This window comes from Acomys minous, assembly GCF_964271855.1.
Source record: "Acomys minous genome assembly, chromosome: 1".
Taxonomy (NCBI): Eukaryota; Metazoa; Chordata; class Mammalia; order Rodentia; family Muridae; genus Acomys; species Acomys minous.
The window spans coordinates 132,065,813-132,082,976 of record NC_140483.1 but is presented as its reverse complement, the minus strand read 5'-3'; the positions used below and the strand labels follow the sequence as shown (position 1 = coordinate 132,082,976).

At 39.7% G+C, this 17,164-nt stretch overlaps 1 long non-coding RNA gene across 1 annotated transcript in view; it reads left to right on the top strand.

Moving 5' to 3' along the window:
- The first annotated feature begins 771 nt into the window (after window positions 1-771).
- LOC311603752 overlaps window positions 772-17,164 on the top strand; it is a 688,670-nt gene continuing 672,277 nt past the window's right edge. The window contains exon 1 of the long non-coding RNA XR_014781233.1: window positions 772-1,203. This is a non-coding gene — a long non-coding RNA (uncharacterized lncRNA). The remainder of the gene's footprint in view (window positions 1,204-17,164) is intronic.

The following is a 17,164-nucleotide window of genomic DNA, read 5'->3' as shown; positions in this document are numbered from 1 at the left end:
ACAAGTGCTTAATAAAGAGAGTAAGCATGTGTCCACATCACCGATCCACCCCTCAGATGATGCTGGTAGCTCATGCTCTTTTCTGGCTGAACGCTGTTCTGTTTGTGGCAGAGCACTGGTTTCTGGGCTCACTAGTCAGTTCCCTGAGATCACTCTGTTCCCTGTTCTTGTTGTTTTCTTCTTAATACCCTACATGTGGAGCTGCTCAGAGCCATGGCATTTTATGGCCACATGTAGTGTGCCTTGGGTCAGAGATGCAAAAAGGGACTTCTTTGAGGTGGAAAAACCGTGTTATATCTGATAGTAAAGTACCAGAATGTGTTACTACTTGTTTACCCACATACTGCCAATTGCCCAATTTGGACAATTCTTTCTCCCCAAGACTCCTGCATTATTTTAAGGGATATTCTTTTTCATTTGTTAAGCATTATAACAGGGGAAACAATGATTTTTTTCCCCCTTTTATTTTTTTCCTAAAACTTCTGAATCAGCTATTTGCAGGTGTAATGAAAATTTAAATCTATTGAATTAGAAGTTAGTCTGTTTTCAAGACTCTCAGTCCTTTGCTAAAATTCTGGTCTAATTTAAAAAACAGTAGATTATAGTTAAATAAAACTGTACCCAGGATAACCCTAATTTCCATATGCAGATTTATCTGCACTGACAGCCACCCCCTTCTCTCTCTCTCTCTCTCTCTCTCTCTCTCTCTCTCTCTCTCTCCTTTCCTCCCTCTCTATCTCCCTATGGCATTGTGTCTGACTGATTTTCAGAGCACCTTCGCTGTTTCTCCCTCTCATTCTTTTTCTGTAAAATATCTACACAGGAAGGAGGTGGCTGCAGAAGCAGAACAAACAATCTCACATTCTGGCTGCAATGTCATCGTTCTCTCCCCCATTTTAGGGGGATGAAGTTACCCAGGAAGGGATGCAGAAGAGCAGAAAAGAAAGGGGGGGCTCCTCCAGAGGCTGCTGCGGTCAGGGGCAGGGACTGCCACCAGATGTGCCTGCCTTCCTGGCATTTGATTCGAAAGGGACAGCAGGAGGAAATATTGAGAGACAAAAGCCTCGGTTTAAATGATCATTTTCTTTATTTAATATGGCAGCAGACACTCTGCGTAGGATCACCGTGCCGAGCAGAAACTGGACTTTCCTACTTGCCTGACAGGAGTCAGACAGATCCTTGTTTGCTAAATGGGCATCCAAGGTAAGAGCCACTGCCTCAGATACTTGGTTATTTTCCTAATCAATTCTATTTCTTAAATATATATATATTTCATCATCAATCACAAACAGTGTGGTGGGGGCAAATCGGTGTTAATCTGCATCTAAAGAGTTAAGAAACAGCAGAGGTTTAATAGATTCAACTCAATTCCTAGAGGTTGGTTACTTTGTCTATGATGTATATGCTGTTTGTTTTTCGGGGAAGTGTTTGGTTTAAGAATACACTAATGCCATCATCATCCACCAGTGGTGACAATAGTGCTGTTCAGACTCTGAAAAAAACTTTGCAAAGGACAGTGAGCTACAGATGCATGCGTTATATTTTTAGCTCACATACAAATATTATAACTCTTGTTAAAATGATAGGATTTTTTTTAAGCAGAGAAGGAATGAATGCTGCATAATTAAGTACAGTATTTAATTTGGCTGTTGTGAAGCAAAAGAATAAGGTAATAATTTTTATTGTACTAATCAGTCTCAAGATGTTCTCTGTGTTAATTGGGTTAAAAAAATTGCAGTACTTATTAGAAATTCTAATTTCACAATGCAGTGCTGACAATAAGCGCAGCCAGTGAATTATTCACATCTTTAATTTGCTCACTTAATGACAGTGTTCTGTAATCAGAGTGCAGGGACTGCTGCCTATGCATTATGTATGATGCTCAGGACTTAAATGCAGGACATTATGAAGCTCTCAGTGGTTCAGTAATTAGTTTTCCACAAGACAGGATTTAGATATTCACAGATAAAAGTCCACAGTTGGATAATGCCAAGGTTACACAACACAAAATAACAAAGGGAAGGAAGCTCAAAGTTTAGACGGAAACTTCATCTCTAGAGCTTGTCCACCCGAGGAGACAAGAGTCACGGTTCCTTAAGGAGTTGCCTGTCTCCTATCACATGTTTGAAAACTGCTTTTCGAACAAAGTTGTAGCAGGCGAGACATTTGCACGATTTCAGTGAACCAGAGGGGAAAGATAAAAACCTTTTTAATTAGTGTTCACAGAAGCTCCGCAATATATCCTCCTAACAAGTCTGGGTATGCATAGCAGGCCCTCTCAGTGTGCGCTGTAATTTAGTTAGTGCAAATGCAAATCAGGTTACAATGGTGTTTGGCTGTGATTGTGTTTGTAAAAGGGTTACATGCCCAAGCGGAGATGGAGCTTGCTGATGGTTTTGTTCCAATTGCATCTGAGGCAGGCTTGAGAATCAAATGAGATATTAAGTGAATCTGGGCATGAAAAGAAGTAGATTGGGATTGTCAGTGCAACTTTGAAATGCCTTAGACTTGCCAATTGGAGTTCATTTTTTGAACGTTCTGTCATAAATGATGTACTTGAGTGGACTATTCAGAAACGGTAGTGATACTTTAAACATGAATACAAAGTTTAGGGAAACATTTCACAGTCTTTCATGCAACTGTTTTAAGAGCCCCCACCCCCTTTTAATTAAACTAACGTATTTTTGAAGACTTTGCTCAATCTTTACTAATACAACAACACTGCTTTATTGTTTATCTCTCTATAATTTGCGCTCATTTCTCAATCCCAGGTATTAGAATTCTTAGTAAAAATCGGCATCTGGAAGTGGAATTGCACAGTGTAACACATTTTTAAAAAGTACTTTTATGAATTAGACGATGTTTAGAAAGAAAAATAAATTGAAAAAAAAAACTATAAGCAAGCATAGGGTTTAAAAGAATGCTAGACCAAATGAAAATGTTGTGATGCCCTCTATATTTCAGTATTAGTTAAATAAAAAGTGGGTAGACACAGTGATTCATCCCCTGGGCCCCGCTGCTGGGAGTGGATGTGGTGAGAGGCAAAGCCTGGTGGATTATTTGATCCTGGGAGTGTTATGTCCTGCTGAAATGAGCAACATGGGGAAAACTTGTTTTTAAAGGCCGTGTCTCCAAAAAGCTCCTAACTTGTCATCTTCCGTAACTTCTGAGAGTGACTTCAACAGAATAAAACTGTATGACATCTGTGACTTTTTTTATAATGGTACTTAGAACGTTTTTGGTGGGGAATTGCTTAACTAGGGGCTGAGTTGGTATGCTAGGCAGCTGAGCAGGTGGCCTGACTTGCACCTGGGTTGAGTTCATGTTAGCATCCTCAGATGGGCGCTGTATCCTACCAGGAGATGGTAATGGTAACTATGTAGGATTAGGTAATGAATTTTAAGAAATGGTTAGGGGGCTGTGAATGCAGTGCAGTGGTCAAGTGTGTTTGACATTCTAAGTTCAATCTCTAGTACATCAAACAAACAAACAAACAAACAAACAAGCAAATGAATGGGGGTGGAGGTGGGGGGGTTGGGGGGTGGGAAGGGAAGGACACTCAAGTTCTAGACCCATTTCTGCCAGAAAACACTCATACAGTTGTTATGTGAGTGAATGAAGAAGAACTGGAAAATGTTTTTTCTTTTTCTTTTAACTGAAAAACAGATAAACCAAGGCAGTTTTAAATTTTTTAAATTAATTAATTAATTAATTAATTTTTTTGAGACAGGGTTTCTCTATGTTATCTTGGCTGTCCTATACTCCCTTTGTAGACCAGGCTGGCCTCAAACTCACAGTGATCCACCTGCCTCTGCCTCCAAAGTGCTAGGATTAAAGATGTGTACCACCATGCCCGGATCCAAGGCAGTTATTTTAAGGATTAACAGAAAACTAAATATATTTCATCAAAACTGTATTGTTCATAATAGCCTAGATTTGCATATCTATAAGACAAAATTGTCTATTTTACTTTTTATATTTAAATTATCTTACAATTTATATATGCATACAATGCATTTTGAGCATTTTTAAAATTTAAATAATTTATTCCGATTACATCTAAATTGTTATCTCTTCCCTTGTACTTTCCCTTTCCCCCTCCCTCCCTCTTTCACCCTAATCCCCTCCCCTAGGTCTGTGACAGAAGGGGACCTGCTCCCTCACCATATGATCACAGCCTATCAGGTCTCACTCTGGTAGCCTGCTTCCCCCTCCTCTGAGTGCCACCAGGCCTCCCCACCAAGAGGAAGTGGTCAAATAGCAGGCACCAGAGTTCATGTCAGAGTCAGTCCCCGCTCTCCACACAACTGGAGAATGTGTTGTCCATTGGCTAGATCTGAATAAGGATTCTAGGTTTACCGCATGCATTGTCCTTGGTTGGTACAGTAGTTTGAGCAGATCCCCCTGGGTCCAGATCCACCAGCCTTAGTGTTCTTGTAAGTTTCTAGGACTCTCTAGATCCTTCTATTTCCCCATTCTCCCTTACTTCTCTCATCTATAGTTCCATTAGGAAGTCCCAGCATCTATCCCAATCTCCTGCTAAGTGAAGACTTTCAGAGGACATCCCTGTTGTGCTAGTGTCTAATTATAAGTGAGTATATACCATGTGAGTCTTTCTGGGTCTGGGTTAACTCACTCAGGATGGTCATTTCTAGTTCCATCCATTTGTCTGCAAATTTTAAGATTTCCTTGTTTTTAACAGCTGAGTAGTATTCCATAGCGTAAATGTACCACAGTTTCTTTATCCATTCTTCTACTGAGGGACATCTGGGTTGTTTCCATGACACAACAAGGACATGTGCTCAACCATGTTCATAGAATTCTTATTCATAATAGTCTACTTCACTTTTATTGAATGCCACAAGAAGTGTTCTTTTTAGGGATTTGGAGGAAAATAAGAGTTTTTGAGGTCACTTAATTTGATGTCACCACACTAAATATGCTAGCAAACTGCTTTCATCTATCACATCTCTGTGTTAATCCTCCAAGAAGTCTTGTGACAGAATGCCTCTTGGTTACTGAGATTTCATCCACTTTCCCAGCTGTATCTATCACAGGTTAGGTGATTCAGCTTGAAATCACGGAAGCAGAACTTTGGAAACCCCTCTTCCCACACACATGCTTTAACCTAGGACCTGATGTGGACACACCAATAATCATCCACTGGCTATCTATTAACTACTATATTTTTATAGTTTATTAATTCATTCATATTACATCTCAATGGTTGTCCCATCCCTTGTATCCTCCCATTCCTCCCTCCCTCCCATTTCCCCCTTACTCCCTTCCCCTATGACTGTTCCTGAGGGGGATTACCTCCCCCTGTATATGCTCATAGGGTATCAAGTCTCTTCTTGGTACTACTGTATTATTGAAGTATGTATAACTACTAAAAACCAAACATATTCTCCCCTTTTGATTTAGCATCCCTGTACTCCAAAGCAAATGAATAAATAAAAGTATTCTAAAGTAACATGATCATACCACAGAGCCGGTGACTAGCTGAGTTTAAATTGGACCAGCTTTACATCATCAAACTTTAGCCAATAAACTAAAGCGTCAGTTCCCAAGGCCCTGTCAGTGCTGACATGAGGTAAGTGCTGATTGCGGTTCTGGCCCTCAGACTGCTCACAGTTGCCCCGCTTGATTTCTTTCTCCCAGCCCAGGTAATCCAGGAATCAGGTTTTGGGGCATCTCAGACTTCGTGGTAGACTTTTTGGTTGTTTGGAGATCTGGTTAAAATACTGATCCTGATTCAGTAGACTTGAGTTGAGGCCCAGCACAATCTCCTGATGATGCGATGTGGCTGAATGAAGACGGCTTCATTTGGCGAGACAGTGTGTCTGGAAGGCAGGCCCGGTGCACTTGATTCCTCAGTGAACCCTCGTCTCCCTCCAGCTCCGATGTGTTCTAGTGCAGGGAGAGGAGCTTCCATTTTGGATTGCCAGTTTCAAATAAATCTCTGCTGCCTTTCAACCTGTATAGCTGTAGCCCTGGATGCCTGCTGAGCTCTGGCTTAGAGCGTCTCTTACGTGTCTGATTCCACAATTCCGTTCACCAAGAGTAGCCTATTCTACCCATGGTAATGGCAGTCTATTACTCTTTCTTTCTTTCTCTTTTCTTTTTTTTTCCTAGACAGGGCTTCTCTGTGTAGCCTTGACTGTCATGGACTCATTTTTGTAGACCAGGCTGGACTCGAACTCACAGAGATCCACGAGCCTCTGCCTCTCCAAGTGCTGGACTTAAAGGCGTGTGCCACCATGCCAGCTGCTAGGCTGTTACTCTTCATCCACTTGTCTGCATCAGAATCAGTTGAGAAACTTAAGTAAGTGCCTCCACCTCATACATTCCATTCTAAGGTGGATTTGGGGAACACTTGCTTTTTTTTTCCTTAATAAAGTGTCAAAAATTGATTTTAAAGGGCAGGCAGCACTTATAAACAACTTTCACAGGGGTCCCTGCTGTGCTCCGACCTCATAAGAACTCTGGAAAGTGACACTGCTTAGGTTCAACTTTTCTATGCACTGAGAACATTTTCTCCACTTGATGTTATCAATGAAAACACAACATAAAAAGAACACAGATCTTTCTTTGTTGAGCTAGTTTCTGGAAGTCTGTGCTGATTGGTATTTGTGTTATTTCTTTTTTCTTCCTTCTTTCCTTCCTTTTATTTTCTTATCTCCTCCCCCTTTCTCCTTCCTTCCTTTCTTCCTTCCTTTCTTTTCTTTTCTTTTCTTTTCTTTTCTTTTGGTTTTTTGAGACAGGGTTTCTCTGTGTAGCCTTGGGGATCCTGGACTTGCTTTATAGACCAGGCTGGCCTCGAACTCACAGCGATCCGCCTGCCTCTGCCTCCCGAGTGCTGGGATTAAAGGCGTGCACCACCACGCCCGGCTCTCCTTCCTTTCTTTTCTTGGAACTAAAGACTATTATATGAAGATGAGAAAAGCATTTTAAAGCATGAGATGTCCATTTCAACAGAATTGTTTAGCTTTCGGAAGAGACAGATATAGGAAGTCAGATTATAAGGGTATGTAAAGCCTTATATTTAGAATGTATTTTCATTCGAACCTGTCTTTTAGTTTATAGCCTGTGAGGGTTATCAGGGATTACAATGATTAGCTATGTGTTTCAGAAGGATTGTCTTGACCTTGAAGCAGATGAATCTGGTGAATCAGGACTGAGGACAAAGAGACTAGTCAGCTTCCAGTGCTCACACGATGTGAGAATGGAAAGTCATTTTTTTGTGGTGCCATACACCTGGGCCTTGAGTTTGCCTCCTCTGACTCAGACACTAGTTATGCTTTTTCAGCAGTAGCTTGGAGTTTAGATCTCATAAATTGTCCGACTTGAAGAATTCAGAAAACTCAAAGCATTTGTGAACAGTTAGTGTTCTCTTTGTTTGAATTACATTTATTTGTTTATTTTGCCTTACTGAAGAGTTCTTGTGATGTTCCAGCAGAGTGTTCCTTCTTCTCACATCTTGTTCTGGACCTACCTTGGAGTTTTCCATTTGATGCCAAAGAGCGAGCATTGGCATGGGCCATGTGAAAGCTGGCAAAACAATTAAGATTCTTCTCTTCCTCTGTGATGGCTCTGGCTTTCTCCTTTCTGTAGGCATTATGGAAAAGCATCACAGGTTCTGTAAGCTGGAGACCAGTTTGATTTCTTCATCAGAACTTCCTCCTTTCTTGAAGCCTAAGGCTTCCCATGGAGGAGGGGGCGGGCACTGAGCTTGGAGTGGTATTCCTTCAGGAGCAGCAAGTTGGCCTGTAGTGATTCAGTGGATTTATTTGAGTTCTTAGGAACCACAGATATGCCAATAATCAGGACCACTTCCTGGTGGATGCAGGCCAACCTGAGTTCTTCCAGGCTGAAGATGCTGCCTGCTTAGACTTTGGTGTGGTACCTCACAGTAGGGCCTGACCAGACTAGATGTTCGAGCAGGCACAATGCAGCACATTTTTACTTGCTGGGCCTTGAGTCTGTGGTTATTGCATGCCAGCTGGTTGAACTAAGTGTCCCCTCTCTGCTGCCCATCCCTGTGAAAATGGAATGTCAAGATTATGCCACTCTGCCTGGTCTCCATAGCTGCCTTCAGTGCAGGAGAACGGCCAAACTGGACAGGCTCCATTGCCACAAAGCACCATGGAATTGCCTATTATTTGTTTGCATGTCTGCACTATCTATCTATCATCTATCTATCTATCTATCATCTATCTATCTATCTATCTATCTATCTATCTATCTATCTATCAGAGACTTGTAAAATGCATTATAAAGACACTTTTGTAGAGGTCAAAGGACAGCTTGTAAGAATCAGTTCTCCCCTCTTACCATGTACATTGTGATATTGTTGGGCTTGGCAGCAAATGCCTTTACCCACAGAGCCATCTCACTGAGTTTAGTCAGTGAGATATTTCCTTTCCTGGTTATTGCACCATACAATGCAGAGAGTTAGTTTTTTGGTTTTTCATCTCAATAGGTGCCTACAGCTTTGAAGGTAGTTGTTTTGTAGCAAAATATTTTATAGTGTCCTTTGAGAGACTTGAAACCAGTTAATGAGAAATGCCAGGAATATTAGCGGTTGGGGGCATTGTGCCTATCTTGGATATACTACTTTTTCCGATGCCTTGTATAGAAACTTTGTATTAGCTATGGTGCATGTGATTACTTAAGTTCTGTCTGTAGAGTTCTTCCTTTTATAGAGTTCTATCTTAAGTAGCAATAACTCATAGTCTTCCGCCTTAAAAGGTTCACTAGCTTTCATTCACTTACCTCAGGTCTTAACGTTGTCTTAAAGGGCATTTTCCCATTAATGCCAATGTTTACTTTCAAATGTGCTAAGTTACTCCTGCCTATATTTCCTTGTTTTTTGTTGAACTTTATTCCCTTATTATGAACATGGATAGACTTATGTGTATCTTGAATAAGAGCCGTCCAAAGATTTATTCTTTAAAACTTCAGTATAATTATATTACCTTATATGCCAGAGTTGCTCAGCAGGTGAGGCTAAGAACCTTGAGATGGAGTGACAGTCCTAGAGCATCTGGCTGGGCCCACTGTAATCATAAAGGTCTGTATAAAAGGCAGGCAGGGAAATTAAAGTCAGAGAAAAAAATCAACAATTGTTAAGTAGCCATACTAGAAGGTAGATGGTAAGGCCTGAGTCAAAGAGTGCATAAATGGCATTGAAATATGATGGATATAAATTTGATCTATAGCTTCCAGAAGGAAGCAAGTTGGTCAACACTTTGACTTTAATCCATTTAAAGTAAAATGTCCAAAGATCTTGGACATCTTTCCTCCAGAGCTAAGAGACAACAAATACACATTTTCCCCCTCGAGACAGGGTTTCTCTGTGTAGCCTTGACTGTCCTGGACTCACTTTGTAGACCAGGCTGGCCTCGAACTCACAGCGATCTGCCTGCCTCTGCCTCCCGAGTGCTGGGATTAAAGGCGTGAGCCACCACGCCCGGCTAAATACATAATATTTTAAGCAATAAACTTTGCAGTAATTTGCTACAACAGCAGTACGGTACTAATACAGCTCATACTTTTATCTGACTTCTTTTGAGATAAAGTGTCTCTATGCAACTCTAGTCTAGCCTAGAACTCACTATGTAGCTCAGATTGCCTTTGAAGTAATGACTCTTAGCTCAGCCTCCCAAATACTGAGATTATACGTATGGAATGTCATACTCAGTTCTTTTATCTACCTGACTTTGGTGGCTCAATTCATTAGGAATGACAGTTTTATTGTTACTGTTCTTTGAGTATGTCCTTACTAGTGTGCTAGCATGCTTGCTCATTATGAATGTCCATTTCTTCACTCAGTGACAGAGGGATTGCCTCGAAGGCCAGTCACTCATAGCGCTGTTCTATCTGACACACAAGTGTGCGATCAATGCAGTCCTCATTCTTTCAGCCCCGCCAAAAATCTGACAAACCCAAAACGTTGGATAAACTATTTTGTTTGTCAATTCACAGGATTAAAAGTTTTGTTTAAGATAAAGATTAGGGGGGCTGGAGAGATGGCTCAGTGGTTAAGAGTGCTGCCTGCTCTTCCAGAGGTCCTGAGTTCAATTCCCAGCAACCACATGGTGGCTCACAACCATCCATAATGTGATTTGATGCCCTCTTTGGCAGATAAAGCATTCATATACAAATAACGTTTATAAGCTATTTAAAAAAAAAAAGATAGAGATTAGGAAATGTTACTAGTTACTAGTACATTTCTAGATTAATCTTGTTTTTCTTAACCCTTTTAAACCTCATTTGAATTGTATTTTGACTTTAAATTCTAACCTTCTGTGGTGAAGTATTTTTTAATCATGGCTATGTCTGTATAGTTGTAATTTTTATCTGTGTGCTGATTTTTATCTATGAGGAACGTCACCATAAACACCTGCGAAGCCTTTAATCCCAGCACTTGGCAGGTAGATGCAGGTGGATCGCTGTGAGTTCAAGGCCAGCCTGGTCTACAAAACGAGTCCAGGACAGCCAAGGCTACACAGAGAAACCTTGTCTCCAAAAACAATAAATAAATAAAAGAAAGAAAGAAAGAAAGAAAGAAAGAAAGAAAGAAAGAAAGAAAGAAAGAAACAGAAACACACACGAGGTTTTATTTAGATTAGCAACCTTTGCTGCATCTGTGACGGATTGCCTTGATTAGGTCAACTGAGGTGGGAGCCATGCCCTAAAAGAGGGCAGCACTGTTCCTTGGGCTTGGGTACTGAATTGCACAAGAAGGGAAGCCAGCTGATCATCACTGTTGTCTTCTTCAGGACTACTCCGGTCACAATGGGAGCAGTTACATCAAGCTCCTGCTGCCTTGACTTCCCTGTCTTGATGGACTATGTTATGTCTTGAACTGAGGAGCCAAATAGACCCTTCCTTCTTTAAGGCTTTTGTCAGTGTGTGTGTGTGTGTGTGTGTGTGTGTGTGTGTGTGTGTGTGTGTGTGAGAGAGAGAGAGAGAGAGAGAGAGAGAGAGAGAGAGAGAGAGAGAGAGAGAGAGAGAGAGTACTGTCTATTTGTACTGTGCACAAGTCCTCAATAGAATTAATGTGCTCTTAGTGTCTTTAGAAGAAGTATGCTGTCAGGGTTAAATGAGAATTAAGATCAAAGTATTTGGCTAATTCTTTTGCTATGCAGTATAAACTACTGGTAATTTGTTGTACATACACTGTCATTCAGCATTTGGTGGGTGGACTGGGTACTATCTCCTGCAGGCTGGTCCAGGCTCTGTTTGCTTCCAGACAAGAACAGACAGATCTCAAGATCAAAGATTTCATTTCTGTCTCAGGAACACTTTAGAGGCCTGTGCACTAGGCTGGGGTATGGAAAGAGTTTTCCACTAATGTTACAGTTTAGCTCTTTTAGAGTGAAGTTGCTGGTATCAGATGGCTGAAACTCAGGGGGTCCAAATGCCTGTGATGATACTGCAGTGTTAGAGCTATTTGGTTAAGCTGCTGTGCTAAGCATGGCAGAGGAAGTGGGCAGAAGCCCAAACCCAATGGGAGGCAGGTCCTGTGAGACAGAGGCTGGGCAGGGGCTTGAAAGGTTGTTAGCACCAATCTTGCCATGATAGAGTGGGATTCAGTGGCTGCCAAGGCAATTCAACCATTGCTGCCAGGACTGCCTCGACTGGCAGACCTGGGTGTCCAGCTGTGATTCTTCCTCAGAATAAGTGAAATCTCAGATGATCACTGTGGAGGAACTTAGCAAATATGATAGAGTAAGCCAGCCTTAATTTTCCTGAAACGGGGATTTATAAATCTCCGGCAGTGGGGAGGGGTTTGAGGGTAAATGATCTAATTCACTGGGGTTAGGGATGCCAGGATACTTGATTCATATGCAATGGTATATTTATATGCAGTAACATGGAGTTCTATCACAAGAAGGACAACACAGGATTTAATTAACTTATGGGTGGGGGAAGAACTGCCAGGTATGATTAAAGGTTATTTACTGAAGGCTAGGATCTCCTTCGCATAGGGTGGGGTATTTCCAGGAATCCTCAGGTGCTTGCTGAACAGGTTCTATCAGGAAAAGCTTGGACCTGGAATCTTCCCTGCTGGCTATATGGTGTTCCTTAGAGTTTCTAGGGTTCAGAGAGGGTACTCTGCTGAAAAGGGAGTGTCGTCACTGTCACTGTATGCTAAGCTCAGAGGCTATCCAGAAGCACTAGACTTTGACCTCCAGTGGTATCCCACGATACACTGTTATGAGCGCCTTGAGAATAATAATATATGCTGTTTTGTGGATCCTTAAGTGTCTTAAGAGATTTTTAAAAGAATTACTAAATAAAATGTGCAAAATTAGACAGGAGCAAGTCAATTCAGAACTGGAGAATAGAAGAGAAATCATTAAACTTGGTAGTTTCTTCAATAGGACCACCCCTATCTGCCTTAGAAAATTCCTCTATATTTGAGTTTCCATCCCTGAACCACAAAGAGCTAGTGTGTGAACTCTAAACTTTATGAGCTTGTGCGAGTGACTTGTTCAAATTAAGGCTGGTGTGTGGACCCTTCTTTTCTCTGCATTAGTTTCTCTTTTTATTGTAACAAATTATACTAAATTTAATGGGTTGAAATGACATATGGTGCTAACCTAGAGTTCTTTAGGTAAAATGCCCAGTAAAGCTCTCATTAGACAGAGAGCAAGGCGTTGGCTAGCTTGCTATGTTCCTTTTGAAGGTGCAAGGAAGAATATGGGTTTACCGAGTTGCTGAAGCATGAACTTCTTTTTTTTTTAATTAATGATGTTGAGGTTTAGAACTCTTTGGACATATGCCAAGGAGTGGTATTTCTGGATTATATGATGAATTTACTTTTAGGTTTTTGAGGGTTCTTACTTATTTATAAACTGGCTGGTACAGTTTGCAATCCCACTAATAATGAATGAGGATTCCTTTTCCCCACACCTCCTCTAGCCTTTGTTGTCTTGTTCTGCTGATCTTTGCCATTCTGACTGGAGTAAGGTGGAATCTCAACGTTGTTTTGATTTGCATTTTCTTAAATGGTAGGGAATGATGAACATTTTTTGAGATATTTCTTATCCATTATTTTTGTTTTAAGAATTTTCTTATCAGATCACAAGCCAACATTTTAAATGGGCAGCTTATTATTATTTTTTTACTCTTTGTTCTTTGAGGTCTTTATAAATTCTGAATATTAATCCTCTATTAGATGTTGACATTTGCAAAGATTCTCTTCCATTCCCTGGGCTTCTTTTTCACTTGATTTGTTTCTAGAAGCTGCTGGGTGTCAGGAAGTCTGACTTGTCAATTGTGGCCTTTAATTTTCGGGTAAATTCAAGAAGTTCTTTCCCAGACCTGTATCATGTAGAGTACTGACTGTTTTCTTGTAGACATTTCAGATTTCATATTTACCTTTGTGACTCCTTAGTTTTTGTACAAGGTGATAGACAGCAAACTGATTCCATTCTTCTGGATGTGCACACACAGCTTTCTCTGCACCATTTGTTGAAGATTCTCTTTTCTCTAGCTTATATTTTTGGCATCCTTGTTGCATATTAAATGGCTGGAGTCATGTGTTCTCGTCTATGGGTCTTTGGTTTTGTTCCATTTGTCTGCATGTCTGTTTTTTTTTGTGTGTGTCAGTACCATATTGTTTTTTATTACACTATAGCTCTGTAATATATCTTGAGATATGGAATGGTGATCTCTCCAGCATTTTTCTTTTTTGCTCAGGATTGTTTTGATTATATGGGGTCTTTGGTGGTTCCATATGGATTTTGACATGGCTTAACTCTATTTCTGTTAAGAATGAGATGGCATTTTGGTTGGGTTTGCACTGAATCACTAAATAGCTTTTGGTAGAATGGCTATTTTTATAACATTATTTTATGGACATGGGCTATTTTTCCATTTTCTAGTGTCTTTCTTTCTCTAGCTCTTTCTTCAGAGATTTAAGGTTTTCATTGTGTAGGTTTTTCATATCATTCATTGGGTTTATTTCTGGATGTTTTATTTTCCTTGAGGATACTGTGAATTGGCATGTCTGTGATGTTTTTATCTGTGTGTATGTTGTTGGTTTACAGTAAATTTATTGGTTTTTGTAAATTGATTCTATAAACTGTTACTTTGATAAAATTGTTATTTCTAGAAGTTTTCTGGTAGAATTTTTGAGATCTATTATATATAGATGTATTATAATACATTATTTGCATCTAGGGACAGTTTGACTTTTTTCTCTATATATTTTCCTTATATTATTGCTCCAACTAGTGCTTCAAGTATAATATTGAAAAGGAGTGGGGATAGTGGCAGGCATGTCTCACTCCTGATTTAAGTGTGATTGCTTCAAGTTTTTCTACATTTAGGATATTATTGGCTTTATATTGCTTATAAATAGTTTTGTTTTAATGTTGAGATATGTTTCTTTTAATTCTATTCTCTCTAGGACTTTGATCATGAAGGCATATTGGATTTTGTCATAGGCTTTTTCTGCATTTATTGTTATTATGCTATTTTTGCCTTAAAGTCCATTTATATAATTTATTACATTTATTGATTTCTGTATGTTGAATCACGCTTGCATCTCTGGGATAAAGCCATCTTGGTCATGGTGTGTAATCTTTTCTTTCTTTCTCTCTCTCTTTCTCTCTCTCTTTCTTTCTCTCTCTCTCTTTCTTTCTCTCTCTCTTTCTCTCTTTCTTTCTTTCTTTCTTTCTTTCTTTCTTTCTTTCTTTCTTTCTTTCTTTCTTTCATTGCCTGTACTCTATTTGCAGGTATTTTATTGAACGTTTTGCTTAAATAATCAACACTAATATTTATTTATTTATTGAAAATACATACTTGGGCCTCCAAGAGACGCCAACCAAACATGACAAAAATATACAATAAGGCGAAAGCCTTCACACCAAAGCTGGACAAGGCAATTGGACAGGAGGAAAAAAATCCCAACTGGTTCCCACAGTTAGGAGTTCCACAAAAAACACCAAGCTTAGAGCCACAACATATAAGCAGAGGACCTGGTGCAGACTCTTGCAGGCATCCATTCTTGCTGCTTCAATCTCTGTGAGGCCATATGCGCTCTGCTTAGTTGAGCTTGTTGGGCATGTTCTCCTGGTGTCCTCCATTCCTTCTCACTCCTATAATCTTTTCTCTCCCCTCTTCTGTGGGATTCCCCAAGCTCCAGTGGGCAGGACCTGATGGAGACCTCCAATACAGACTCTCTCTCTGCATAATGTTTAGCTGTGGGTCTCTGATCTGCTCTCATCTGCTGCCAGAGGAAGCCTCTGTGATGCTGACTGGATAAGAAACTGACCTATGAGTATAGCAGAATGTCTTTAGAAATCACTTTATTGATTTTTTTTCCCCGAGACCCATCATGTTTAGTTCTACCCTATGTCTCTGGTCTACTAGTCTCTGGTTCCTGGCCATCCAAGCAGTGTCAGGCATGGTCTTCCTCTTGTGGAGTGGGCCTCAAGTTAAATCAGACATTGATTGGCTGCTTCTACAATTTATTGAACATTTAAAAATCTCTGTTAATCAGGGATATTTGCCTGTACTTTTCTTTTCTTGTGTTTTTTCATATCATAGTTTTTATATTAGAATGATATTCACTTCATGGAGTTTGGGTTGCTTCTTCTGTTTCTCTCTCTCTCTCTCTCTCTCTCTCTCTCTCTCTCTCTCTCTCTCTCTGTGTGTGTGTGTGTGTGTGTGTGTGTGTGTGTGATACACACACACATACACACACACTTGCATGTGTTTTAATAGCTTAAAAAGTATTGACTATAGGTCATCTTTGAAAGTCTGCTAGAATTCTGCTGTGAACACATCTGGTCCTTGAATTTGTTAATTTGAAGGCTTTTGCTGTTTCATATGCTCATTTATTATAGATCTGTTAGGTTATTGATTTCCTCTTGGTTTAATTGTGATGGCTTGGATGAATCTAGAAATTTGTCCATTTCTTTTAGACTTTCTAACTTAGAGGTAATGGTTTTTAAAGTTTTCCCTTGCATTATTCTGAATTTCTTTGGTATTTGTTGTAATGTTTCCCTGTTCATTTTGGCTTCTGTCAGTTTGGATTCTCTTGTTCTTTCTTTTGGTTAGGTCTATCAATATTGTTTATCCATCTCAAAAAAGTGCCAGCTCTTAGATTTATTGATTCTTTGTACTTCTTTTTTTGTTTCTATTTTACTAATGGCTCTTATATTTTTAATTGTTTTTTAAGTAACAACAGGATTTGGGTTTTGGTTCATTCTTGTTTTGTTTTGTTTTCAAGACAGAGTTTCTCTGTGTAGCCTTGCTGTCCTGGACTCCCTTTGTAAACTGGGCTGGCCTTGAACTAACAGATCTGTCTGCCTCTAACTCCCTAAGTGCTGGGATTGTAGGTGTGTGCTACCACACTGGCTTGGTTCATTCTTGTTTTTCCAATTTTTAATGTTTATCATTAAGGCATATATTTACTCTCTTTTTGATTTTTAAAATGTAGGCATTTAAAATTATAACTTTGCATAGTATGGCTAGTTTCAATGTGTCCCAGAGGTTTTGCTTGTTGTGTTCTCATTTTCATTAGTTCTACAATTTTAAATTTTATTTTGTGATTTCTTCTTTGGCTTATTCATCTTTCAATAATGAATTATTTTATCTTCGTGAGTTCATGTATTTACTAGAGATTTGTTTGCTCTCAATGTGACGTTCTATTGCATTATGGTCTGTCTTTATTACCTTTCATTGCTGTGATAAAACATCATGGCTGAGGCAATTTATAAAAGAAAAGATTTAATTTGGGGCTTACAAGTTTCAGAGAGTTAGATTTCATGATGGTAGACCAAAGGCTAGTTAGCTTGTGTCTGGGGATCCATAAATCTAAGTTATAAGCCCCATTAGTAATGGCAAACAAGAATTAGAAAAACTACTGGGTGCCAGGCAAATAGACTAGAGTACAAAAAGGAACTTTAATATAAAGTGGAAACAATTACAAAACTCTAAAATAGAGTGAGGTAGAGGGGCACTCAAGGACTGATAAACAAAGGCATTATGGGCTTTGATCGATAGGACAAATGAACCTTAGGGACCATGATTCTGATATCTGATCAGTCTTTATTCTCATTGGCTTTGGCAGGCCAGACAACTGAATGATGTTCCTTAGGATGTGTAGTTGGCATCGCTCACAGCTTGGGAGGAACAGAAC